General features: G+C 42.6%; 1 protein-coding gene across 2 annotated transcripts in view; it reads left to right on the forward strand.

Moving 5' to 3' along the window:
• Positions 1-27,512, forward strand: part of TMEM91 (transmembrane protein 91) — a 147,086-nt gene that overhangs the window by 88,873 nt on the left and 30,701 nt on the right. The window contains exon 1 of one of the 2 annotated variants that reach the window (XM_077285697.1): positions 12,146-12,341. The exons of the other annotated variant lie outside the window; for it this stretch is intronic. The gene's annotated coding sequence lies outside the window, so the exon portion shown is untranslated. Of the gene's footprint in view, positions 1-12,145; positions 12,342-27,512 lie in introns of those variants that run through there. 2 annotated transcript variants of the gene reach the window in all.

A 27,512-nucleotide genomic window follows, 5' to 3' on the forward strand; every position in this document is an offset into this window, starting at 1 on the left:
CCTAGATGTGGGCCCCACGGGTGGGTTCTGCACTTCCTGTGCCCCTAAGACCCTTTCTATCTTCTGGGAGCTTCCTTCATTTCCTTCTCCCTTCTCTCTGACAGGAGCTGCAGACCCACACGTCTGCTCAGCTCCACTTCTCACAGACTCCTCAACTCCTCCCTCCTATCTCCCCTGACAACTCCTCACTCTCCACCCACACCTTCTACCTAATCCCTCCCTGGCCTGGGGAGGTCTGGTGTTGGGTGCAAGTGTTAGGGTTCTGTGCAGTGTCCCCTCCTTACCAGAGAGCTGGAGTCCCACACCTCTGGATGAGATGCAGTACCACTGTGGCGACTGGACCTTCCTCCCATATCAAAGTCCTTTCCGAATGTACAGTACATTTTGGTCCATTTTATTTTTTTAAGAAATTCTTTGTGATTTTGAATTCCTATAACCTTTTCACTATTCCTCAGGCTGGTTTCCTGCTTTCTATGTTCTCCATTCTCCATCCTATCAAACCTTCTCTTGCAGAACACTATGATTTATGGATTATGATAAGAACCCTCCCAGCTGTTCAAGCCTGTTGACGGCAATGATTACCAGCCTCAGACCCTATCAGGTTATTAATCAATCCTCCGGCAGTCTGATCCTACTCTTATAGGATAAATATGTCACTTATCTACACAATGAGCTACAAGCTGGCCAACTTCTGCTCGAGAAATCTCTCATCCTTTTGGAACGTGTGCTTCTTTCCATCTGTCTTTTAGTCTCTGGTTTCATTAGTTAAACTTCTCCCATTGAAAAACAACCATTCTGCAGGCAATATGGTCGTAGCCTCAACATCCAGGCGAAAACAGGAGCTCGTTGAAGTGACACCATTATTTTTCTTTATTTCCATAAGAAGCAGTAAACCCTCCAGGGCCCGTTATAGGTACACTTTTTTTACATGTCATTTATAATACTTGTCACTGATGCAAATTGCAGGAAAAAAATAAAATTTCAACAATGCGGACATTTTTAGAAGAAAATATTTGCTCTCTAGACTGGAGCTGAGACCGACCACACGCGTAAAAAAAGCAAAATTGTTATTCTAAAGACATAATCCAAAAGTCGTATCTATTAACACTTTGGCAGATCATGCTACAAAAAAAATATTCCATGTAGAAGGAATTATTTTTGTACTGGGTGGAAGTCCAAAAATAACGGCTGAGTAGGGTCATGGCTAATTTTTGTCTCCTGCGAGACTCCCATGTTTGATATTTTATTGATTTCTTTAACAAAACCATTGAATAAAAAAGATGCTGCCTAAACCTTTATAAAGTTTTGATATGTTGTAGCCCATTTTGATCTGCGGAGCTCAAGGTCCTGAGACTAGGTGCTCAAAGAAAGGTGCAGAGTCACTTTGATTATCATTGAGCATAAGCAGAGCATCACTTACTGGACTGCTTGATAGAATCCCTGTTTTCTCTAATGTACTGTAGATGTGGCAGTGCTATGAATGCTGAGCCTTATATAACCCCGCCCATATCCTGATTGGCAGCTTGTGTATTGTCACCACGCTGCCAATCAATGGTAGGGGTGGGGTTACACAGATTAGCTGGACAGGCCTGCACGTGAGACCTAGTCCTATAGTAATTATCTCCTACTTATAAAACACTGATTGTACTGAAACTACAGCACATAGCTTAGTAAGTGACACATCTCTGGAATTAGGTGATCTGCTCCTAGATTATCCTACTCTCAGATTAAACAGAAATAGGAAAACCTGATGATAGGTTCTCTTTAGCCCCTTCCCGAAATGCACCATACATCTGCGTTCACGCGTCTTCACGCTTTGCACCGCTGCGATCAGGTGCGGGTGTCAACTCTGTGCAAAATTGAAATAAATTACCTTTTTGATGATATTCTAATTTTGTGAGATTCACCTGTATTTATTAAATCGGTATAAAAGCATCATTATGGCCATACCTTTATTTTAACATAACAAATCGTGATGACAGGTTCCCTTTAAGGTTTAGATATCATTGGGAAATGTATTGCACACTGGATATATGCCTTTTCGGAGTTTATCCATGCAGTTTGCTTTACTCATTTATTTTGCTTTTTTCTTTTCTTTTTTTTTTAGTTGGTAATACTCTAGGTGTTTACAATGTTGTGATTGTTTCTCGTTTTAATTATAGGCTGCATAATTACAGTTCTCTGACAGTAAAGGTTGAGGAAAGAAATAAGTAATAGAATGTAAGGCTGTACTGAGACGCGTCAGTGAGCCGCTCATTCATTCGCCGCAGCTATGCGCTTCGCACCTGTTTTACAACACATTTTACTTGTGTACCTTTTCCCTTCTTGCTACATCCATTAGCGTTCAGCAGGACTTCATTCGATTGAACGCAACCATTTATTTAACAGTCTGATGCACTATACCGGAATGGAATTACCCATGTATGAGAGATTTACATTTCTCGCTTCGCACCTTTCGTCGTAAGTCACTGCCTCTTTTATTTAATGTCACGTTTTCAATGGGGCTTTTTTTTTGTTGTTTTTTGCCTGCTGAAGTCTTTATTGCTTTTGATGTCATGGTGCAGTGCAGAATCTACAAAGAGCTTATTAGTCACAAATTGATTCCATACGAAGAGGTTATAAAATGGTTGCCAGTTCCATTTGCTGCAACAAAGGACTGGATGTTACTAGCGCTTTAAGCGAACCTATCGTTAGCATTCTAATTACATAACACAAGTGAATGCTCGAAACTTTGTGATGGATATCATTACGGGAAAGCGACATCGGCATGTTTTCACACCTTCCAGCGGCCTGGAGTTCATTTTTCTATTTAATCTATGTTCTAAAAGGATGTACTTGAAATATTGATTCAGCCAAGGATATTGGCTACAATTAAAACAAAAAAAATGGCCACTATTCAGGATCAAGTAAACAAATAGATAAGCAAATGAAAAATCTATATATTATATTAATATCCAAAAAGTATAAAAATAACACACGAAGAGTCTGAGCACAACTAATCAAGAAAATAAACAAAACTATAGGGATGGTGTTGTGAGTCGCATTGTTACTTTGCTACACACTCCAATGCATGTTTCGCATAGCTTCTTCAGGGGGTGAACACATACATACCTCTTCTATACAATAATACAACACATTTTTTCCATACCGTTTTACAGCATCTCTAGTAATATCTCTTCTTTTTTTCTTAAGGTTTCATAGTTTGTCTAAAATTGTATTATCTCATATGAAATGTTTTCATAAAACTGTGTGTAATAGGTAGTAGACGGAGAAAGACATAATATCTAACAAAATCTAATAACATGTTTGTGACAAGAGGGCAGCTGATGAAAATTTCCAATGGTAACAGAATCTTGCTCACATGGCTAATAAACAGAATTCTTTATACTCACAATGGTGCGTATTTCTTTTCTCCACGCGTTTGAGACTGAGATTGCCGAGCCCTTCAATTTGCCTCATTGATGATCCTGTAATCTTAGGGTCTGAACACACAAATACAAAGCTATTTTCTAGCATTTCTGGCAACTATAATACTACATATTCATCTATTTCTCCTTTTTGTGCTTACCTCTCGCAGCTCATATACTATTAAAAAGATAGAGGTGGTCCTCTGTTCTGAATCTTCATCGTTAGGCGAGATCGTAGAGCGGTTACAAGACCATTTCTCAGTCTGGAGGTCTTGTCCTGTCCTGTATAACACCCTACAGATTTTAATGAATGATGTGTAATGCCTAACAACCCCTTTGGGGGCACTGCAGGCATATGAAACACCTATTGCTAGGTTTCCCCAAAGATTTCAACTGGTGGTCTTCTCGGCAGGGAAACCATTGTCTAATTATCTTATTGTCAAGTGACCTATCTAACATTTGAGATGATCCAAAGCGGGGAACCTCTCAATTGAGGTGGCTGGATATTATGTCATATATAAATTATAATCTTAAATATAAAGTTTAGACTACAAAAGACGTTCTGCCACTGGTAGTGGCCGGCAGAACCTGATTATTATTGATGTATTCACTGTTCAGACTGAATTTTCTGTAATGTCTCTGGGAGAATATCCTAGGCTATAGGTATTACACTTGATGATTTAGCTCCACATAGGGTTTCTATAACAGCACCGTATCAGACGGCAGAAGTGGTCATGGTGTCATCAAAATCTTTTGGTAGTGCAGCCTCAGGAGTAGGATATTAGCCTTGTTTATATATTCCAAAGTTTTGGGGTTAACCCTAATTCTATTTTCTTTGTCTCCTTATACGTTTTCTGCTCTAGTTTGACTTGGCCAAAATGGGAAATATTCAGAAAAATTAGTGTAAGAGAGGAGTAGCCACAAAACATCCAATCGGATCTGCCTATGATAAGCCGAGTATTCAAACATAATTGGTCAATTTGGTCGCCGCCTCTATTCTACCCTCCCGCCAGATCATTAAAGGGGCTGTACCAAGTTACTAAGTTTACCGATTTTGATGCGCATGCTCAACCTCCGCTCCATTTAGACAGGGCTTTGGGTCAAAACATTATCCCCTATCTTATCAATAGAAGGTAACACTGAATGCTCTATTTATAGCGTGATATATTCGGAGATCCTCTCCATTTGTTTGATGATTCATGTTGTTTATTGCCTTTTTTTTGCTTTCATTTTCATGCATGGTGTGCCAGCTATTTATCCGCGCTGCGTACAGCCCAGAACACAGTGTACAAAACTTTACCAAGGAACATTCAAAAAACAGATTTAATCTCCTCTCTCTCACTGTGTTGTCTCTCCAAGTTCTGCTGCTCCATCTGTCCGTTTTTTTCTCATCTATAGTTGCATTTATTGCTAGCATATTGTTAAATTTTTTTGCTGATAGGATTTTTCAACTGGTCACTCAGATACATTAAAATGCCTTATAGATACTTTCCAACTCTCCCAGAAAGACCTTGTGGCACCCCTGGGGTCCAGTCACCACAGAGATACTGCACCTCACCCAGAGGTGTGGTATTCCGCTCTCAGGTAAGGAGGAGGCACGGCACAGAACCCTACACCTGCATCCAACACTAGATACTTCAGTCAGGGCAACTGGGTGTACCCTAAGGGTGGAAGGCCTCATCCCAGGCTGGATAGGAAAGGGTGTTGGAGGAGTGGATGGCGTAGAGTAGGGGAGGAGCTAATTAGGAGGGAAAGTTAGGGAGATTGTAAATGGAGCGGAGCAGAGCAGATGTGAGGTTCTGCAGCTCCTGACAGCTTGAAGAGAGAATTGAGAGGGAGAGATTGAAGGAAGCTCCCAGAAGGACAGAAGGGGTCCTGGAGGCACGGGTAATGAGAAGTCCACCCGTGGGGCTCGCATTCACACTGACCAGAGTCAGGTGGAGGGACCAGGTCGCAGGCAAGGGGAAAGCCCAATTCTAGTGGAGAAACTAAGGACTCAGCTAGCTAACCGGAGGCTGTGGCTTTTGTAAGAAGCACAGCCACATCTGCACACATTCGCTGAAAAGGCAGCCATATAAGATCCAGGGGGATTTAGTGCACACTAGCACACCGACAAGATCCGAGGCTGCTGGGTTGGGATACTGTGTGGCAGGCGCAGGGCAGGAGAGGCGAAGCCAGCGCTGAGAGACGGCCAGAGATAGGAATGCAGAGCCCAAGAGTCCTGGTCGTTGCAGTAATGTCGCTCTTCCACCAGGGGGAGTGATATTACATCTGATGGCAATAAAGGAGATCTTCCTACCAGGTATCACAAACCATACACCACACTTCACACTCCAGACCAGCAGAGGGAGCCTTGCTCCTATCTACTAGGGCATTCCTCACAGAAGGGTAAAACTGGTGGGCTGGATAGAAAGGGAGAGAGAAGCTGACTGGGCTTTGCCCAGGCAACACCTGTCAGGCAGACAGGGGGAAGGAGGAACATCGGAGCTGCAGACAGAGGGTCCCTGACAGGGGTGGGATCCTGTCAGAGGCCTAGCTAGACAGAAAGACACGGAGCTGCACCTGCCCCACGTGCGGCAGCATCCTAAGAAAGGACACAAAGAGAATTGTGTTGTAGAGGGTGAGAAACGAAGTCATAGCACAAGGAGAAAACACCAGAAGGAGTTCTGCCCTGCAACAGGCTGCCTCCTTCTGAGGTGCGTAGCCGGTGGCCGGAACACCGAGGGAGTAATTGTCTCTATGCTTTACTTCAGAGACCGGCAGGACAGTCAATTCCAAGTTGGCTGCCCGATCTTAACACCTAGGAAGACACAGTGGCAACTTGTGGGGGTCGGGCGTCTCTAGGGTCCCTATAAACAAGCCTCAGACCATCAGTCATATGGGTTTGTCCTATCCACACCATCTGGGGGACAGAGAGGAAGAAACAACATCTAGAACATCTACAACAGTTGTTAGGACCTTACCGAGAAGCTCAGCAGGGAGGTACTACAACACACAGGCGCTAGAGGAAGGCTACTGATTTCCACCTGGATAGGGGACTCTGGATTTGCCTTCGGACCGGCCGGACTCTGCCTACCCTGTGGTCTGTACCCTGAACTGTGGATGCTGAAGCTTCCCGTAAAAGGTAAAGAGACTGCAACCTTGTGTCCTCGTTATTCTCTGCGCCTTACATCATCCACCATCACCATCTACACTTCTGGGAAGCCCTGGGGATACACTTCACCTGTGGGAAGGTATACCATCTAGCTGCCATCACATCACCCCAGCGGACCCCTAATCAGCGTCGGTCACCCTGACCGAATACCACAGGTGGCGTCACGAACACTACCCCTTTAAAGACCTTTCCCAAAACCATAAAAACTATTTCCTTTTATTGGATGCCCCTCAAAGGGCCATGGCTCGGGTTGGGCCACCGTGACATCCCCGCAGAACACTGAAGGACCCGGTGCCGAGTACCCCATTGCCCTACAACGTGGGGGGTGATCCAGGAACATATAAAGAGGGTTCTGGAAAGTGCACAAAAATTGCTTGAGATCTGGTGGACCACAAACCTGGAGGACACAGCACCCCGGCTGGGGCAACAAAGAACTGTGAGTAAAGCTTTGGAAACTGCACTCAGCTGTGTCCTCACACTTATTTACTACACCATCGACCCTGCACCACAGCTACTACAACATCCATCATCTCACAATTTTGCCTAAGTGCCCTGGGACTAAAGCTCTACCTGTGGAGAGCCGTACCAGCTCTGCTGCATCACCATCAGCCCCAGCGGTCCCTTCAAGCAGCGTCGGCTTACATCTTCTATTTGCCAAGTACCACAGGTGGCGTCACGAACATTTATCCCATAAACTTTATTCCCCTTTTATTGGCTGCCCAGGGCACGGACCGGGTCACTGCTGCCGTGACACGTCCCCTTTAAGAACCGGCCCTGTACCGAGTATCCCCACGGCCCTGGTGGGCGCTCCAACCTCCTGGGCTCCGTGAAGAGTTTCAAAACCTCCTGAAATCTCTCAGACAGTAGCCCTTCCCGGAGATAGTTTCTTAGGCGTTATACCTTGATGTTTCATCAATCAAATCTCCAACGCCCAGACATATTTTCGTTGGGTGGGAAGTAGTAGGAAATGGATGTAGCCTTTTAAAAGGTAAGTTTAGGCAAAACATTTTTTGGGCACCACCATCTGTCACAGACCCTCTTTGAGACTATGGTGAATACTGAAAATACCTGAATAGAAAGTACATTACTCATGCTTAGTCCCTTCAGACACTGGAAATGGTCGTAGTTTTGGTTGGGCTGGGTGTTCTTTCTACATGGGCAGAGGAAGACAGGAAAGGAAACAGTGAACAGTCCCCATCACTTTTAATTGTTGGATTCTGTGTTTTCTGCCTCCAGGTATATAATAGGAATATATTTCATTGTGATCATGTCTGTGATGATAATGAGACTTCTGAAAAGTAATCTCTGACAATAGGAAGTGTCAGCCTTCTGTAAGGCTCAGTGGCCAGAGTGAAAACTGCAAGATTTCAGGATTTTGTTAAAGCTAGATGTTATTAAAAAATTTAAAAAAAACATATACAAAAAATTTCATTTTCTGTAAAAGAAAGCTTCTACCCACTTCTATGCAGGTTAACCAGCCTATGCCCATAGGAGACCAAGAGCCCCTCTAACCCACACCAAGGGTATCACAGTATTAATAGTTGGTAAATGGACCACAGAAAAGCCCTTTAATGCCCAGAGGTCCACATAAATATCGGTCCATCCATAAAAGACCATGAATAGATCACCACCTGATCGGTGCAGATCAGGGCAAGAGAATGAGGTGAAAGGAAGTGGTCAGTGTAAAGTATTTAGGGACTTGTGGGCAATATACAGTATGTCCATCCAACAGCTGAACTCCAGGGTTTAAGGGTGATGGGGGGCATTCTGAATCCCATTCTTTTAGGCCCATAAACATTATAGTAAGCCAAACATGCCAATTTTAGAAGGACTGGCTGTCCACCTGATGTGTATGGAGGACTCCTGATTTCCAACCAAAAGTCAAAGGAGAGAAGATTCAGTCAGTTGGAATTTCATTGCCCAATTCTAGTCTTCAGGGGAGATTAACGTTTCACCAGACGAAGGAGAATGTATGGGAGAATGGGGACTATTGCTGAATTTAATTTGGAAGCACTACTTTTCATACATGTCCCTTATCTTCTTCTTTACACTGTTCTTTGTGATATCTCCAGTGTCACCTCCCTGTAATAAACATGTCCTGTGTGTCCTTCTTATCTTCATCGCTCCATCCTCCGCAGTAGACACAATCCCCCTTGTTTCAATCTTTCCACTTCTCATTATTATTTCTTGGCCGCCTCGTCTATTCTTACAAATAAACATAAATTGAAGGCTTAGTTGTGCCCTTTAGAAATGTCCTTGAACTTTGGCTGCCATGACAACAGTATGCTTCCATTAGAAGCCACCAATCCTCGTCCCTGATCTTCTCTCCCAACCTTACCGGGCTCCCATTTATATATAGATTGTATGTTATATTCTAGCCCTGATGTTTCCACTTCTCAACCCAAAAGATGATGGACTTTAGAAGGCACAAAATTAACAAGGTGGCCTCTGTATATGGGAGCAAGTTCCTACTCAATACAGTTTGCATATACCTTTATCTTCATGGCACAAGTCCTGGGTGCCATAGTGAAGACCTTCTGCAACAGCTGAGGGCAAGTGGATGGAGGCAGAGAGTATTGATGGAAACTCTGTGCTCATTTTACACCTCTATACATACCGCATCCTCCAAACACAACACATACAGCTGCATCGAGCATAGCACCGTCTCTAGGGAAGCCGGCTGAGGATAATGTGTCTTATCACTAATGGTCACAAGCCACCGCGTTATGTACTGTATGTAATCAGAGATAATGTATCCTGATCAGAAAGATGCGGACTCAAGCTCAGGCCTGAAGGGGCACTTACATTTTCTAATATCTTTGGTGGTCCATGCTATCAGGTATAAATACAGAACTAAAATTAAAGGATGTTTATAAAAAAAAGTTTGTACTTTTTTAAAATGTCATAATCTATAATAAAGGGACCTAGACATCAGAAAGTAGTCTTATGACCGTGTAGGTGCTTGTCCCCTAATAGAAATGATATATTTTTTGTAGAGATCAGATTTGCCAGTCATGAGAAATCTAGTGTAGAAGCCATATGCAAATCAAGCCGGGGGTGTGTCTTAGACTACTTCTGCCCAGTACACTGACACACCCCACAGTTCACTTCCTGCTTGATTTGCCTATGACTTGTATGCCAAATTTCTCAGCACCCATACAGCCATACCACTACTGCCCTATGTAATAACATGCAGAAAGGTTCCCTTTAAGACACTGCAGATTTCACTATTGGGAGTACATAATGGGCACATTACAGATCTTACTACCATAGTCACGCACATGTCATGGATCATGCCCTCTGCAATGATCCACAAAATTCAAGAAGTTGTTCTCTAATGTTTTTATGGACTAAGAAAACACAACTAATAAAATAAACATAAAAAATTGGAGTATTGTATACTTTTAATTAGTAAATTAGGTGATCAGTCTGTTTAACCTAAATACCATGTTCCTTTTCATCTCATTGCTAATGATGGAATATCCATTTTTTGATAACTATCTTCCCTCTTTGTTATTTCCTGCATGTGTTAATTTTCTCTCCTGCTGCCCTTGGACTCTTTTTTTTTTTTTTTTTTTTTTAAGTCCCAACGCTCAGTGAATCACTTTCACCTAACTTTCTGTATAACCTTGTGGCCAGTCTCTCTTTCCTATTATGTCCTATATGCTAAATGTTATATTCTATTCATAGTCCCTTGACAAAGTTGCGAAACCTCTTTGTGACGAACACCCAAAATTACAATGAAACGTGGGCTCCTAGGAGATGGATATATATAATGGAACTGAAATCTGTCAGGAAAACTGAATAAGGGAATTGTCATCTTAAAGGGATGGATTGCTCATACCTACAAATCGTGACCAAACTCTTTTCCCATCATTGATCTTCTCTGTGCATTTTTATTGCTCCTCCAAAAAGAACTGGGGCACAAACCGGAAAGTTGTTCTCCATTTTATTATTTGAGGGATGAGTTCATTTATTGGTCTCAGAAGAGGTCACATGATTTTATAGATCAGGATGTGGTGGTAGACTATAGTATATGAGATACATGGTAAAGCCCATGCTAATACCACATGAGGACCAGCTAAGGTATTTCCAAAAGTCAAAGTTAGAGATCTAAAACCATTGGTTTACTCTGCTTATTGATGGCTTCCAGACAACAGGAGATCTTTATCAACACCAAGAATTAGGTGTCCGGCTATTGAACATTATGCCACCTGACACCATAATCCCGCTAGTAGGTCTCGTCATGGCATTGCCCATGTGTTCTCCCAATGGAGTATGGAATGTAGCAATGAAGACTGGAATGGAGATCTATCCTCTTTAGCGGTCAGTCTAGCTTTTATCTTGGACACAGTGATAGCCAACTTGGGCATTGCCATGAAGAAGCCTTCAAAAAGGAATGTCACACTGGTCCTACTCCTAGGATTATGGTATGGGATGGCATAAGGTAAAGGATCTGGACCCCTCCAGTCTTCAGTCCAGGTACATTATCAACTTATCGTCATTGATTTGGTCTTAGAACCAGTTGTTGCAGTGGTGACACTTTCTCCAAAGTGTCGCAGGAACCGTTTGTCAACAAAACAACACCAGGCTGTTTGTTGTTCATCTACTGTGAGCAGCCGGCATGGCCTAAATCTGCTACAGTGGCCTGCAGAGTCTCCAGACTTGTCTCCAATCGAACACATCTGAGATGTCATTATTCAGTAATTACACAAGTTGCTGCCAGCAGCAGATCTTGATGATTTGTCCAAGCGCATTCAATGCAGCAGACCATTCCTCAAACGACCATTAATAACCTCACTAATAGCAGTCGATGCTGTAATTGCGATGATTCCTGCTTGTGACGTTCATACTTAACATTTTCAAATCATCTTGATGTGTTCAGTATTGTTTCCATTTTTTTCATCATTTGCAGATCACTTACATGTCTATCCATCCTGTGATTTTCACAATTCCATGACCTTTCCTTCTTGGTGTTGCAATTTCAATATTGAGGAGTGTAGAAACAGACGCTCAGCCAAATACTTCATTTTTGGATGTCGCCCAGGCCAGCAGTTCTGCCATCCCTGTGTTTTTCATATTGGATCGTGTTTACCAACTTGGTCGCCAAGATCGGAAATTAACCCATTTAACCTATGTGATATCTACATATGTGATTGTATGCAATGGGTATCAATAAATCTCTGATAAAAGAGCAGTCGAGATGATTTTAGTGCCATTACCCTGAATACGCCCTGTATAGTCATGTGGCGCCGACTTTGCAGGAGGGGCTCGGGGGGGCATTACCAATAATGATGTTAAGCGAGGACACTTGGTAAATGTCGCACATCTGTCCAGAGGGGGATCCACTGCCTGACATGTGGATTACAAGGGATTAAATAGAGGCGATTTGTATGTGCAAGATTAACCCTTGTCGTTCCAATCTACCACTTTAATATTAATACCCTCAATTCAGTTTTGACTTTTTTCAAGACCACATTGATAGTTTTTCTTTTCTTGGTCCTGCCTCCCGTTTGGTTCTCGTGTGTGAGCTGATGATTGATAAGATGTAATTCTTTCTGTGGCTCTGAGTAATTGCTTCCCCAGGCATTTAATATGTAGTTACAGTATAATAGCCCGGTCTCTTTTGCTTGTTTGTCAGCTGCCGTACAGCACGGTGGCGTTGAATGGGTTACAGCAGCACAAGCACAGCATCCCATGCTCCCTCCCTTCTTTCCAAGCAGAGAATCAGAAGCAGTCGAGAGCGGAGGACAGAGCATACTGCCACTCTGGGCATCCAGGTATTTGATCTCCACCCCAAGAGGTGAAGGTGCCAGGGATCTATGGGCACACATAAGACTGGGTCACCTTAATATAGGAAGCTGGCATTGAGATACTCCCCTCAAGATCGAATAGTTCTTTGCCCCTACACTTCGTGACCCTGACTCGTGAAGTCAACATTTCGTATCCAACTCCGATCTCTTCCATCTGCACCTGCCCAGGAAGGTCTTCATCATTAACTTTAGACTAGATGTTAAGACTAGACCTTATGCTAGAAGTCATATCTCTAAACTTGATCCCAAGATCACTTCTGTATTTTCTGTACTTTTAATCCAGGTTGCGTATCTATCCTATAGATCCTATATGCCTAGGTAGTACCACACATCCCTCAGGTTCTCCATCCTGGTTTTATTTGTAGGCAGCTTTGTGGAACCTCAGCACAGGTGGCTGCAAGAATCTAATTTTTGGAATCTTGCTTGATGGAACGAAACCTATAACCATACCCGACCCCTATCCTCACATAATATCAGTGTTTGAACAAATCCCCTAAACTAAATGCATAGATTGCTTCTAGACTCAACTTGATTTTCACCACTTTCCATACTTTTATAAATGACTACTAAATATGATTTATATCATACCAATCTGACTTATGATTGTCTGTCCTGATGGCAGTATTATAGTTTATTCTCATTTTATCATGTCCAAGGTCACAAGGAGCTAATGGTAGAACGTTACTGTTGGGCTACAGCAAGACCTTGGTTTTCCATCCATGCTATTGCCTGTGTTTCACGATAATATATATCTATTATATAACTAGTCTACACAAATCCAATTATAACGGTGATATACAGAATTTATTTTATCATTATGTTCCTTTGGACTATTTGCTACTTTGGCTCCTTCTAATGATGGAGGATAAGCTGTTGGCTAACGATTCTTATGGTCAGATGACTAATTGCCAACTCTGGATGTATAAAGCTCATATAGTCAAGTATAATTTTCTGAAAATAATTTTTCCACTTATATGGGACAATTTGCATCTCCCTCATTAGGGTTTTTACCTTCTTCTGGATCAACATGTTAGGTTATAGGTTGAACGTGATGGGCTTGTGTCTTCTTTCCGACCGGGTAAAAAATATTTCTTTTTTATCTTTTTTTAATTAATATCCTGTTTCACCGAATAGTGATCTATTTTATGACCACACGTTCTGGTACTGGCTGTTGTCTTGTCATATGCCTAGAGATGCTTTATAGATGCTGCTGTGTAAGGTTTGTACTTTATGCTTTGTTTTTTTCATGTTATATGGCAATGATAGCATTTCCCACTCATTAATTAAATCTCACCAACTCAGTTCCCAGCTTCCTTCTTCATCGTTGAGTGTGATTACTCAACCCCTTTCCTTAGATGTTTGTATCCTTCCCTAAGAGTCTTCTCACTTACATTCTCTACCAGACCACTGTGTTTGTTCCCAATCGCCATCTCTGTATATATCAACTCACGACTCCTCTGATTGAGTGTATTATCCTAATCCACCTCTCTCCTAAGCGTCTCCGAACCCCTTTCTCTACCAGTGGTGCTTTTATTTACATTCCCATTGATCCATCAGCTGATCCATGGGCTTTAACATGAAGTCTTCTCAGTTGTCCCTCAAGGTTAAGTTCTCAAGTCTCATTTTTTTAGTGTCTTCTCCTACACCTGTAGGTGTCTCCACAATTCCCTTTAAATAATGGTGTTCTTCTGATCCTTCCTACCAATTTATACTTTCCAATCTTCTGAGCCATCATCTCCTGACCTTCATCTCACTATGTATTTCATTGAACATTATCTCCTCAGTATTCAATTGTCTTCTATTTACTGAGAGTGACCTCATGTCTTCTTCTAAGCCAAGGGCTTCTCCTGAACTCAGCTCAACTCCACCTCCCTTCACCTCGCCTCACCCATAATTGTCTTATTATGTTTGTACTTTAGCAATTTTTCCCCCATTTACTGTATTTTTATACATCTACATCAACAAAGGTTCTTCAACATCTGACTTCTTTGATCTAGTTCTATTTCTAAAATCTAGTTCTAATTCTAAGAATGTCCCCATACATTTCATCTAGTTCTGATTCTAAGATCTAGTTGTAAGGTGTATACATCCTATCTAGTTCTAGTTCTAAGAATCCCCCCATACATTTAATCTAGTTCTAATTCTAAAATTTAGTTCTAATTTTAAGAATGTCTCCTTACATTTGATCTAGTTCTAATTCCAAGAATGTCCCCATACATTTGATCTAGTTCTGATTATAAGATCTAGTTCTAAGGATGTGTACTTACATTTGAACTAATTCTAAAATCTAGTTCTACTTCTAAGAATGTAACCATACATTTGATCTAGTTCTAATTCTAACCTTTAGTTTTAATTCTAAGAATGTCTCCTTAGATTTGATGTAGTTCTAATTCCAAGATTGTCCTCATACATTTGATCTAGTTCTGATTCTAAGATCTAGTTCTAAGAATGTGTACATACCTTTAGTCTAGTTCTAATCCTAAAATCTAGTTCTAGTTCTAAGAATGTCCCCATACATTTGATTTATTTCTAAAATTGAATTCTATGAATGTCGCCATACCTTTGATCTTGTTCTGATTCTACGATTTAGTCCCACTTCTAAGAATGTCCACCTACATGTGATCTAGTTCTAATTTTATGAATGTCCCCATACATTTGGTCTAGTTTTAATTCTTAGATTGTCTCCATACATTTTATCTAGTTCTGATTCTAAGATATAGTTTTAATTCTAACAATGTCCCTATCCATTTGATTTAATTCTAAAATCTAATTCTAAAAATGTTTCCCTACATTTGATCTGGTTCTGATTCTAAGATCTAGTTCCACGTCTAAGAATGTCTACTTACATGTGATCTAGTTCTAATTCTATGAATCTTCTCATACATTGGATCTAGTTTTAATTCTTAGACTGGCTCCATACATTTGATCTAGTTCTGATTCTAAGATCTAGTTCTAATCCTAAGAATGTCCCATTACATTTGATCTAGTTCTGATTCTAAGATCTAGTTCTAATCCTTAGACTGTCCCATTACATTTGATCTAGTTCTGATTCTAAGATCTAGTTCTAATCCTAAGAATGTCCCATTACATTTGATCTAGTTCTGATTCTAAGATCTAGTTCTAATCCTTAGACTGTCCCATTACATTTGATCTAGTTCTGATTCTAAGATCTAGTTCTAATCCTAAGACTTTCCCATTACATTTGATCTAGTTCTAGTTCTAAGATCTAGTTCTAATCCTAAGAATGTCCCATTACATTTGATCTAGTTCTGATTCTAAGATCTAGTTCTAATCCTAAGAATGTCCCATTACATTTGATCTAGTTCTCGTTCTAAGATCTAGTTCTAATCCTAAGAATGTCCCATTACATTTGATCTAGTTCTGGTTCTAAGATCTAGTTCTAATCCTAAGAATGTCCCATTACATTTGATCTAGTTCTGATTCTAAGATCTAGTTCTAATCCTAAGAATGTCCCATTACATTTGATCTAGTTCTCGTTCTAAGATCTAGTTCTAATCCTAAGAATGTCCCATTACATTTGATCTAGTTCTGGTTCTAAGATCTAGTTCTAATCCTAAGAATGTCCCATTACATTTGATCTAGTTCTGATTCTAAGATCTAGTTCTAATCCTAAGAATGTCCCATTACATTTGATCTAGTTCTCGTTCTAAGATCTAGTTCTAATCCTAAGAATGTCCCATTACATTTGATCTAGTTCTGATTCTAAGATACGGAATTAGGTACAATTTAGGCTTAAGATGTTGTTTATATGACTGAGGGAAGACCTCTCATACACATATACAAAGCTTCTCTGTTCCTACAGACTGCAGAGCTAGCAATTTGTTCTCTCTATTCAGGCGTGTGAAATAAATCACAGCCCCGCTATTAGAAATCTCCTGGTGACATGGAGCTACCATCTGCCGATACATCTGTGTCCTATGCAGAACACCTGTCACCCTTCACTCAGGTGTGACATCACAGCAAGGAGCAAACGCTCGGATTGTCTTAATACAGGGTGTCAGTTGTCACTCTCTGTCTGTTTCTTGTTCTGTCTCCTACAAATATCAGGTTGTATAGACTTTATTTCCTCTCAGTCTCATTCTCATCAGCATTATCCCCCTCAGCTCCTTCTCTGCTCATCATCAGTCTAATTTAATTTCTACCTGCTCACAATGACAGTCTTGGATCAGTAATGATAAAGCCTTGCTGAAATCCAATTATATTTAATAATTTATAGGAATCGTCCATTTTTTTTTTTTTGCAATGCCTGTCTGTTACAATGATCCTTAAAAAATAGGCAGATTCCAGGGTCTTTTGCGCCTGTGATCTCTAGCGATCGGCTGTAGTGGGAACATGGCAGCAGGTATACAATTTCCCTGCAGCACCACCGGTGGACACATTAAGTATTACATGGTGGCCATTGAAATTAATGACTTATCCATATAATTCACAGACAAGCTGGGTCCTCCAGAGAGGAAGGTGCTTTATACAGCAGAACCTGCTAATTGATGGAAGTCCTTTACAAAGACCTTCCTACCCCTCTTACGTGTACATTTTTTTTTCACCTAAATGCATTTATTTTCGGATTAAAATATTTCTTACAATTGGGGGTCATAAAAAAAGACAACAACTTTGCATTTTTTGTCTTCTATAGCCTATGTGTTGCACTGGCAGCAGAAAGAGTTAACTGAGGATCCATCAGTGAGCGTTGTGATGTTCTGATAAATCTGTAACTCTCATATTTATTTTTTCTTGAACTCCTCTCAGTTGATTTATGACCAATGAACACATCAAAGTTGAATGTGCAGATAAACAAAGAGCCTGTAAAAGCCAAACGGTGCAAATTTTTAAAACGACCCAATAGCAAAAATGTTTTTTTTTTTTTAATCTCCAAATACATACATTTGAGCAAAAAAAAAAAAAACATTAAATCAGAATGCTGAAATAAGGTTTTTGAAGCTATTCTTAGTACAATATTAGCAATGATCCTTGTCTTGTAGTAATCCGATGTGCTAGCGCTGAGGAACCAAGCTTTGAAGACACATGCAAATTAGTCTGGAAGTACAATGGGGCGTGTTCATACACTTTTAATATATTACCACACCCCCAATGCACTACCTGGCTAATTTACATGTGGCTTCAAAACTTGATTTTTCACCGCTGGCTCATCGGATTACTACAAGACAGGTCTTATTTTTATTGTTGTCCTATGCCCTATACAGTAAAACCACTATTTTCAATAGCAAAATCGTCCTGACAGATTCCCTTTAAAGAGCCTTTATACAATACTTAAAAAAAAAAATCACTTGTACATTTGTGAGTCATCTTATTCTGATTGGTAAAAAAAAAATTGGACTTTGTGGAAACCATTATGATCACCATTACAGTTGTCAGCCTGCTTTCCCAAACTCACAGGGGCACAATTGGACAGATTTACTGTTCAGACATCTAGAAAAGCTGAGTGACAACAAAGTAGCCTTTGGACTTGATTTTGTGATTTTTAGAAGTTTCATGTAGTAATTGATTAACTAAAAGCAAATAAACTAAATGACAAACTGATCGATCTGTTTTCAAAAACAAGATTGTGATTTTACTGCAGATTGATGATCTTCAAGGGGTTGTCCACATTATCTTGATTTCGACAGGGACTTTGGTTTTGTGGTACTTGTTGTACTCTGTAATGATAATCTCACACCAGTCGATCAAAAGAAAAGCAGCAGATGCCAAGAGACAGGAAGCGGTTCTCAGTGCTCCCATCCAGCGGCCATAGATTGCTGACGTGGCCGATAGACCCTGTCTTTCAAATCGATTCGCACAAACTCTACTTTTCTCCAGCCTCCAACTTTCCCATGTGCAGTGTTTTTCAATCAGAGGAGTCCGATGGTCAGGCCTAATCACATTCTCCTGGTTCTGACGGCTCCCTCTGCTCCCTTCTCTCAGTGTTAAGAATACCAGGAGAGAGGGGAAGGAGTTGTACACAGATCTCCATTGTGTTAGCAGGGGAGAAAGCATGTATTGGTACAGGGATGGCGGAGAAAAAAGATAAGTGCTCCCATCCAGCAGCCACAAATTACTGATGTGGCCGATGGGCTTTGTCTTGAAAATCGATTCGCACCAACTCTTCTCTTCATCGGCCTTCTCCAACTTTCCCATGTGCAGTGTTTTTCAATCAGAGGAGGCAGATGGGCAGGTCTAATCACAAGCTCCTCATTCTGACTGCTCTCTATGCTCCCTTCTCTCAGTGTTAAGAATACCAGCAGTGAAGGGAAGGAGTTGTACACACATCTCAATAGTGTTAGCAGGGGAGAAAGCATGTATAGAAATAAGATAAGGACATGAAGAGGAAATAAATGCAGGATAGAAGATGTGCTGATGTAAGAGCTAATGAAGATATTTGCACCCTGAATACACACAGAAATCACATCCAGCCTATATTACTGAGAGAGATACTCCCAACAAGAGAAAATCTTATATGTGTATGAGACAACAAACTGCATGTTAGGGGACCTGAAAATGAATAAAGAAATGAACATTTACAAGCTGAAATTTAGTGCAATTTTAATATCTAAATATCCGCACTAACATTTGAAAAATAACAAACAAATATTTCCATGTCAAAGCTATCCATAGCCATTTAACCCCATCCATTAAGATCAAATAAGCCCCCAAACAAACATCCTAGGATGCCAACTTTTTGGAGCAATTTACCCAAACATTGCCGCTTTTTGTGCTCCAGTTTCCAGGATTGTCGTGGCAAAATCAGTAATCTTAGAAGCTGCAGCGATCATTAAGTGAAGGTATCGCCCAGCGATATGTCATCAGGTTCTAGCATGGGAATATCTTTAATGGGGTTGTCCGGTCTAGAATAACAAGTCTTCGGTCCCTTTGTGAACCAGACTAGACGGGGCACTGTCTCGCTCAATACAAGTGTACAAAGGGAGGCCGCATCCACTAGATGGCCATGCCAACCAGACTAGATGGGGCGCTGCCTCGCTCAATACAAGTGTACAATGGGAGGCCGCATCAACTAGATGGCCATGACAACCAGACAAAATGGGGCGCTGCCTCGCTCAGTACAAGTGTACAAAGGGAGGCCGCGTCCACTACATGGCCATGCAAACCAGACTAGATGGGGCGCTGCCTCGCTCAATACAAGTGTACAAAGGGAGGCCGTGTCCACTAGATGGCCATGCCAGCCAGACTAGATGGGGTGCTGCCTCGCTCGATACAAGTGTACAAAGGGAGGCCGCATCCATTAGATGGCCATGCCAGCCAGACTAGACGGGGCACTGCCTCGCTCAATACAAGTGTACAAAGGGAGGCCGCATCCACTAGATGGCCATGCCAACCAGACTAGACGGGGCGCTGCCTCGCTCAATACAAGTGTACAAAGGGAGGCCGCATCCACTAGATGGCCATGCCAACCAGACTAGACGGGGCGCTGCCTCGCTCAATACAAGTGTACAAAGGGAGGCCGCATCCACTAGATGGCCATGCCAACCAGACTAGATGGGGCGCTGCCTCGCTCAATACAAGTGTACAAAGGGAGGCCGCATCCACTAGATGGCCATGACAACCAGACAAAATGGGGCGCTGCCTCGCTCAGTGCAAGTGTACAAAGGGAGGCCGCGTCCACTACATGGCCATCCAAACCAGACTAGATGGGGCGCTGCCTCGCTCAATACAAGTGTACAAAGGGAGGCCGCATCCACTAGATGGCCATGTCAGCCAGACTAGATGGGGTGCTGCCTCGCTCGATACAAGTGTACAAAGGAAGGCCGCATCCATTAGATGGCCATGCCAGCCAGACTAGACGGGGCACTGCCTCGCTCAATACAAGTGTACAAAGGGAGGCCGCATCCACTAGATGGCCATGCCAACCAGACAAAATGGGGCGCTGCCTCGCTCAGTACAAGTGTACAAAGGGAGGCCGCGTCCACTAGATGGCCATGCCAACCAGACAAAATGGGGCGCTGCCTCGCTCAGTACAAGTGTACAAAGGGAGGCCGCGTCCACTACATGGCCATGCAAACCAGACTAGATGGGGCGCTGCCTCGCTCAATACAAGTGTACAAAGGGAGGCCGTGTCCACTAGATGGCCATGCCAGCCAGACTAGATGGGGTGCTGCCTTGCTCGATACAAGTGTACAAAGGAAGGCCGCATCCATTAGATGGCCATGCCAGCCAGACTAGACGGGGCACTGCCTCGCTCAATACAAGTGTACAAAGGGAGGCCGCATCCACTAGATGGCCATGCCAACCAGACTAGACGGGGCGCTGCCTCGCTCAATACAAGTGTACAAAGGGAGGCCGCATCCACTAGATGGCCATGCCAACCAGACTAGACGGGGCGCTGCCTCGCTCAATACAAGTGTACAAAGGGAGGCCGCATCCACTAGATGGCCATGCCAACCAGACTAGACGGGGCGCTGCCTCGCTCAATACAAGTGTACAAAGGGAGGCCGCATCCACTAGATGGCCATGCCAACCAGACTAGATGGGGCGCTGCCTCGCTCAATACAAGTGTACAAAGGGAGGCCGCATCCACTAGATGGCCATGACAACCAGACAAAATGGGGCGCTGCCTCGCTCAGTACAAGTGTACAAAGGGAGGCCGCGTCCACTACATGGCCATCCAAACCAGACTAGATGGGGCGCTGCCTCGCTCAATACAAGTGTACAAAGGGAGGCCGCATCCACTAGATGGCCATGTCAGCCAGACTAGATGGGGTGCTGCCTCGCTCGATACAAGTGTACAAAGGAAGGCCGCATCCATTAGATGGCCATGCCAGCCAGACTAGACGGGGCACTGCCTCGCTCAATACAAGTGTACAAAGGGAGGCCGCATCCACTAGATGGCCATGCCAACCAGACAAAATGGGGCGCTGCCTCGCTCAGTACAAGTGTACAAAGGGAGGCCGCGTCCACTAGATGGCCATGCCAACCAGACAAAATGGGGCGCTGCCTCGCTCAGTACAAGTGTACAAAGGGAGGCCGCGTCCACTACATGGCCATGCAAACCAGACTAGATGGGGCGCTGCCTCGCTCAATACAAGTGTACAAAGGGAGGCCGTGTCCACTAGATGGCCATGCCAGCCAGACTAGATGGGGTGCTGCCTCGCTCGATACAAGTGTACAAAGGAAGGCCGCATCCATTAGATGGCCATGCCAGCCAGACTAGACGGGGCACTGCCTCGCTCAATACAAGTGTACAAAGGGAGGCCGCATCCACTAGATGGCCATGCCAACCAGACTAGACGGGGCGCTGCCTCGCTCAATACAAGTGTACAAAGGGAGGCCGCATCCACTAGATGGCCATGCCAACCAGACAAAATGGGGCGCTGCCTCGCTCAGTACAAGTGTACAAAGGGAGGCCGCGTCCACTAGATGGCCATGCCAACCAGACAAAATGGGGCGCTGCCTCGCTCAATACAAGTGTAAGAAGGGAGGCCGTGTCCACTACATGGCCATGCCAACCAGACTAGACGGGGCGCTGCCTCGCTCGATACAAGTGTACAAAGGGAGGCCGCATCCACTAGATGGCCATGCCAACCAGACTAGACGGGGCACTGCCTCGCTCGATACAAGTGTACAAAGGGAGGCCACGTCCACTAGATGGCCATGCCAGCCAGACTAGACGGGGCGCTGCCTCGCTCGATACAAGTGTACAAAGGGAGGCCGCATCCACTAGATGGCCATGCCAACCAGACTAGACGGCTTTTGCCTGTACTGTAAAAAGCAGATTTTAATTTGCGCTGCAAAAAAAAACCGTGTGAACACAGCCTTAGATTTATATAAAAGTCTGCAGTCTCAAAAAGCAGTCACATATTAATATCTGTTTCTTCACCATTTTGTAATTCTGCGTTGGATTCTGAATTACGTTAGATGATATAAATGATATATAAAATTAAAGGCTAAATTATCTTCTAGTAGTTTCACTCTAATTCATATCTTTGCACGTCTAAACCAAAGAAAACCGAGTCTTCTCCCTCTCTGTGGAATATGGTTTTCTTGCCTGGAGGATCATCCAGACGACGCACTGCACATCCAGAGATTACAGGAGGATACTTGGCTTTTAAAATACCTCTCCATGAAAAATAATACATCTGTAAAGCTGCGGGGAACCTCATGGTTTGATGCTTTATCATTAGCGAATGTGAATGAGAAGAAGGAACGAGGAGCAACATTACATCCAGCACCCGAGCCCGTGGGTTTCTTTACAATGATTGGATCAATACACCTTTACTGTAGATACACAGAAGCGTGGGAGTCTTGGAACAGATTTTATATCGGGCCCTGGAGCTTTAGGCTACATTGTGAATTTTGTAGAATTTCTGAGAATTGGTATCATACATGCAGCCTACCTGGGGCTTATGAAGGGTCACGCTCAAATGATATCACCCCATTCCTACGTATGGGGAAAGCGGCAATTGGGCACCTCCATACGACCTATAACATTAATGAATAATACAATACGATCTCACCATCCATTACTTCTATAACGGAATTAGAATGAGTAGGGAGCTTTAGAAGACGGACGCTCCTTCCTTAAAAATGGTATAAAGTATACAGCTTTTGCTCTTAATTTAATTCCCACTGCTCTCCTGAGTATTCCGTTTTTGGTCTCTTTTAAATCAGTCATACGGTTCTGGAGATATGGAAGTTTTTATTTAGTGCTCATTTTTATGGAATATACCTAGGGGGTGTGGCCAACAGGGCAACAATGCGGAGCAGTCTAAAGACATGCCCCTGAGGATCCTGTGAGTCACGCCCCCTTAGTAAAGACAAAAAAATATAGCACTAAGTAAAAACCTCCATATCTCTGAAACCGTATGGCGGATTTAAAAGAAACAAAAAGCAGAATACTCAGGGAAGCGGCAGGAAAAAATGAGGACAAAAACTTGGCACTTTTGCCTTGGTGAAATGTCCTCTTTAAGGAGATCTGTTGAGTATGGAATCTTGATGGCAATGCTCAGTGGGAAAAGTATGCAAACTAGCTCTCTATAAGAAAACAACTTGCGAATTCTAGTTATTAGAGGTACTGTAGCTACCTTATAACAAGACATTATCCGAACACGTTTGCTCATCACTTGTAGCACCCCCATACATCAGACTCCCTAGAGCCATGACCCTGTTAGAGACAACAACCCTCCAAACCCATTTTCTGCCATCTTTATAACTTGATGCCCATCTCTCCAAATGGATAATTGGATTCTGGGACACAAAGAAACTTGGTCTTGGCTGCAGACAGGAGAGTCGTCATACCCTCTGGGAGTATTGGACGTCTTCCATTTTCCCGTAAGCCTCACGGATGTTCAGGGAGAGTTGGCAAGTATGGTGTATGCTGGCAGATAATTTTACTCAGTTTCTTAACACCTAAGAAAGTGAAATAAAAATTGTGACTTACACTTGTTCTTCCGAACATGTAAGCTGCATCCAACCTGTCATCTGCAAATATGCACAGGAGTAAAATGGGCCATCAAAATGGGTTTTCCGATTTTGGAGAACCTTAGATGTAGCAGATCCAATTAGTTTTTGTCTTTGCCAAGCGCTATGCTGGACTCAGTCCTTAGCGTTAACCATTAGCAAGGGTGGAGTAACCATATGCACATAGCTGGCAGCTCTGCAGGGAGGTAGCAGGGACCAGCAGGGGATCACATTGTGATAAGATGGGTCTGTGGTTGGCTTAATCAAAAACTGATTAGTAATCTTGCAATTTTCACACTGACCACTGGGGCTTTATTTGGGCTCAAACTTCCTGTTGTTTTAGGAAGAGTTTTCAGCAGGCTCCTTATCATCAGAGGCAGGATTACACTGACATGTAACACCTCTATGCTCACCTGATAACAAAAGGATCCACCAATCACAACAAGTGATGTCACAGCTCTGTCTCCCTTCACAATGACCTCTGCACACGCTCATTAGATGCTTCAATACAAATCATCTAAGTCTGTTCACTGCGTCTAATGTACATGTGAATTTCCAGTAACAATAGGAAGCATAAGTCTAAGCAAGCCCGAGTGACCAGTGAGAAAATTGCAAGATTTCTCATTTTTATTTTTAACGCAGATTACGATATGGAGAAAAACATTGCAAAAATTAAAAACAAAAACAATTTTTACAGTTAACACGATAGTTCATTTTCTGATGATACCTTCCCTTTAAAGTTCTCATATACAGTAAAAGAAGTCCCCTCCCATGACGGCTGGAGTTCCGGGTGCTGAAACATAGCATTACCTCAAATAAATGGGTGCTTCTTTGCTTTGGCAATAGAGAAGGGGCCTGGGTCGGGACCTACAATATAACGTGATAACAAAGAAGTGGTCCGGTTTTGGACAGCCCCCTTAAATGCACCATGGTTGTTTCAAGTTTTGGATTAAACATACATTTTAATGACCTTTCCATAAAAACGTGTTGTTTTTTTCCAATTCAGCAAAAAATCTTTACAGAATTTCCACAGCTGGTGATAAAACGCAGCGATCGGCGTTCCCACAACTTTTCCTCTTGCATAACCAGTGTTCAGCTGTTATAGCTCCGCATGTAACAGATGGGAAGAACCTAAAGTCCAGTCCATAAGCTTTGTACTGTTCTTCTCATCCTAAACACTGCAGTTTTGCTCAGGTAACATGCAAAGCTGAAAACAGAAATGTGAGATATGTGCTTGTGAAACAACCATAGATAAAAATTGAGGACATGCCACTGCTATGGGGCCCACCACTAAACTGCTTCACCTGTTTGCCCTGACGCTGTCAAAGTGGCTACCTGGCACTGCCACTAGGGGGAGCTCACTGCATACAGATATATACACGGAGTTTAGTCCTAGCTATAGAAATCCTTATGCAGCTCCATCTAGTGGTGGCTGACAGAATTATCATTGTCAATTGCCAGAATCATTGTTATCATTTATCAAAGCTGAAAGGGTAGAGCTCAATATATATTTATTGCCGTAATCAAAAAAGAGTTAAGAATTTTTTTTATTTATTTGCAGATACTTCTTCCTTGTCTCTGTTCTGTACCCTCATTACCCAAATTTTCACCCCAGACAGCACCAACTTCTGTCTCAAAAATGGGCGCTGATGGAAGGGTATATGACCCGACCCACGCTATAAAATGGCTACCCCCATGTTAAACATTGTAAAAGATTGCATCAGCCCGAGAAGGATCACATGACTTTGAGCACAGCTGAACAGTCTTCTGCGTAATGCCTTGCAGCTATCACAACACCTGGTATAACAACCAAGCCAATCAGGAGCCAGTATAAAAGCAGGGGCAGGGAATGCAGCAGTAATTTTGTGATGAATCTGGATAGTAAGAGGACGTCGTGCAGCTTAACCATGGATATAAGGAGAAAAAGCCATAAACGCTGAGGAAACTATAGATAGTGTGTGATGGCACAGCAGTGAAGAAGATTAGTGTGCAAGGAAAAGAGAACAGTGTAATATACTTTTTTTTCAGGTTCACTGGGAGGCACTTCCAAATTTTTGATTTGCGGCAAATTGAATTTTTTGGAAAATTTTACAAGTTCATAAATTCAAATTTAAATAAAAATTCACTTACTGTATCTCTAGTATGTTGCTTGTATGCTCTGTCATGTTGTGGAGGTAGAGACCCTGATTCTATTCAATGTGTCACTTACTGAGATGATTGCTGAAGTTTTGATAAAATTACAGTTATAATCTGCTGCAGATTTAGCAGATCTCTGAATGCTGAGCTCGTTATAACCCTGCCCACTCCACTGATTAGCAGTTTTCTGTGTACACAGTGCATAGGCAGAAAGCTGCCAATCAGTGGTGGAGGTGGGATTATTCAGAGCTGAGGTCAGTGATTGACTGCAGCTGTAATGGTCATCAATGTAAGAATTACAGGGGCGGCCAGAGCAGCTGCGGTGAGAAATTGAATAGGCTATTATTAGTTATGATATTGTTTAATGCATGTTCAGCTCTTAGTCAATTTTCTAGAAAATTACAGCCAATCTCTTTAATGGATGATTTTTTTTTTCAATTTCGGTTTTTGTACGTGCAAATTGACTCTTCGGAGAAGAAGAGGGCTTGAACTCTATAGCGCCACCTGTTGGAAGCAGGGATCCTACAAGTCACTATCGACCCTTTAACGGGTCTTGAAATGTGACTTAGGGTAAAAGCTAAATCAGAATCCCAATTTGCAGCACAGTGTTTCGGGGTATTGCCCCTCGTCAGTGCAAAGTATGAGAACTGATTTTGCTAGGTGAGAGGCTCTGGACTGAGGCCTTAGGGGTAACGCTTCTCCTTGCGGACAGTGACATACCGGCTCTGGCTTGCCAATGTAAGGAGGCTTATTCGCCGGGCAATGCTTGTTCATAAATTCTGATTTTGTGGTACTGAAAATTTAGAGTGATGAAAAAATAGTGGCTGATCTTCCTTAAAGAGAACCTGTCTCTTGCCATAAATATCTAATTTTTTTAGCTGGTGTACATGTCGCTGTTCTCCTGAATCCGGCGATGTTTTTCTTTTGTTGCTGCGCCTCTCCGTTCCCGAGATATGGCCTCCTTTTACCTGTCTATAAATGTAGTCTTGATAGCCAAGTGGGAGTTGTATTCAAGAAAACACCCACCTATGAGCAAGTGACCACGCCCACTTGGTTAACAAGACTAAATGTATATACAAAGATTAGAAGACCATATCTCAGGAACGGAGAGGCGCAGGAAGAAAAGAAAAACATCGCCGGATTCAGGAGAACAGCGGCGTTTATACCAGAAAATGCAAAATTACATATTTATAGCAAGTGATAGGTCCTCTTTAGGCAGGGGCGTGCAGGACCTGAACCTGCAGCTTGACCTGAGACTTAAGTTACAAAAGTTACAAGAGTTTCAAGAGTAATTTTCCAGTCCATGAAACTTCTACTATCTCCTTATTAGCCGCCATCTTATGTCTGTGGTGGTCATTTGGGCACTGACCCTTTTTAGTCGCAAACTGAGCCTCCTCCGCTGATCAGTGTAGGCACAATAAGGAACTAAGGAGCTGATTTTTTCCCCCTCATATCAATATGCAGCAGAGCCATAAAGCACTTGGGAGATGGGTTATCACATGCAATAATAGGTTTTGCCATATAATGGAATTGTTATTGATTGTCCAGCGCTGGAAGCGTAATACCGAGACATTG

The sequence above is a fragment of the Ranitomeya variabilis genome, chromosome 2 (assembly GCF_051348905.1).
Source record: "Ranitomeya variabilis isolate aRanVar5 chromosome 2, aRanVar5.hap1, whole genome shotgun sequence".
Classification (NCBI taxonomy): domain Eukaryota; kingdom Metazoa; phylum Chordata; class Amphibia; order Anura; family Dendrobatidae; genus Ranitomeya; species Ranitomeya variabilis.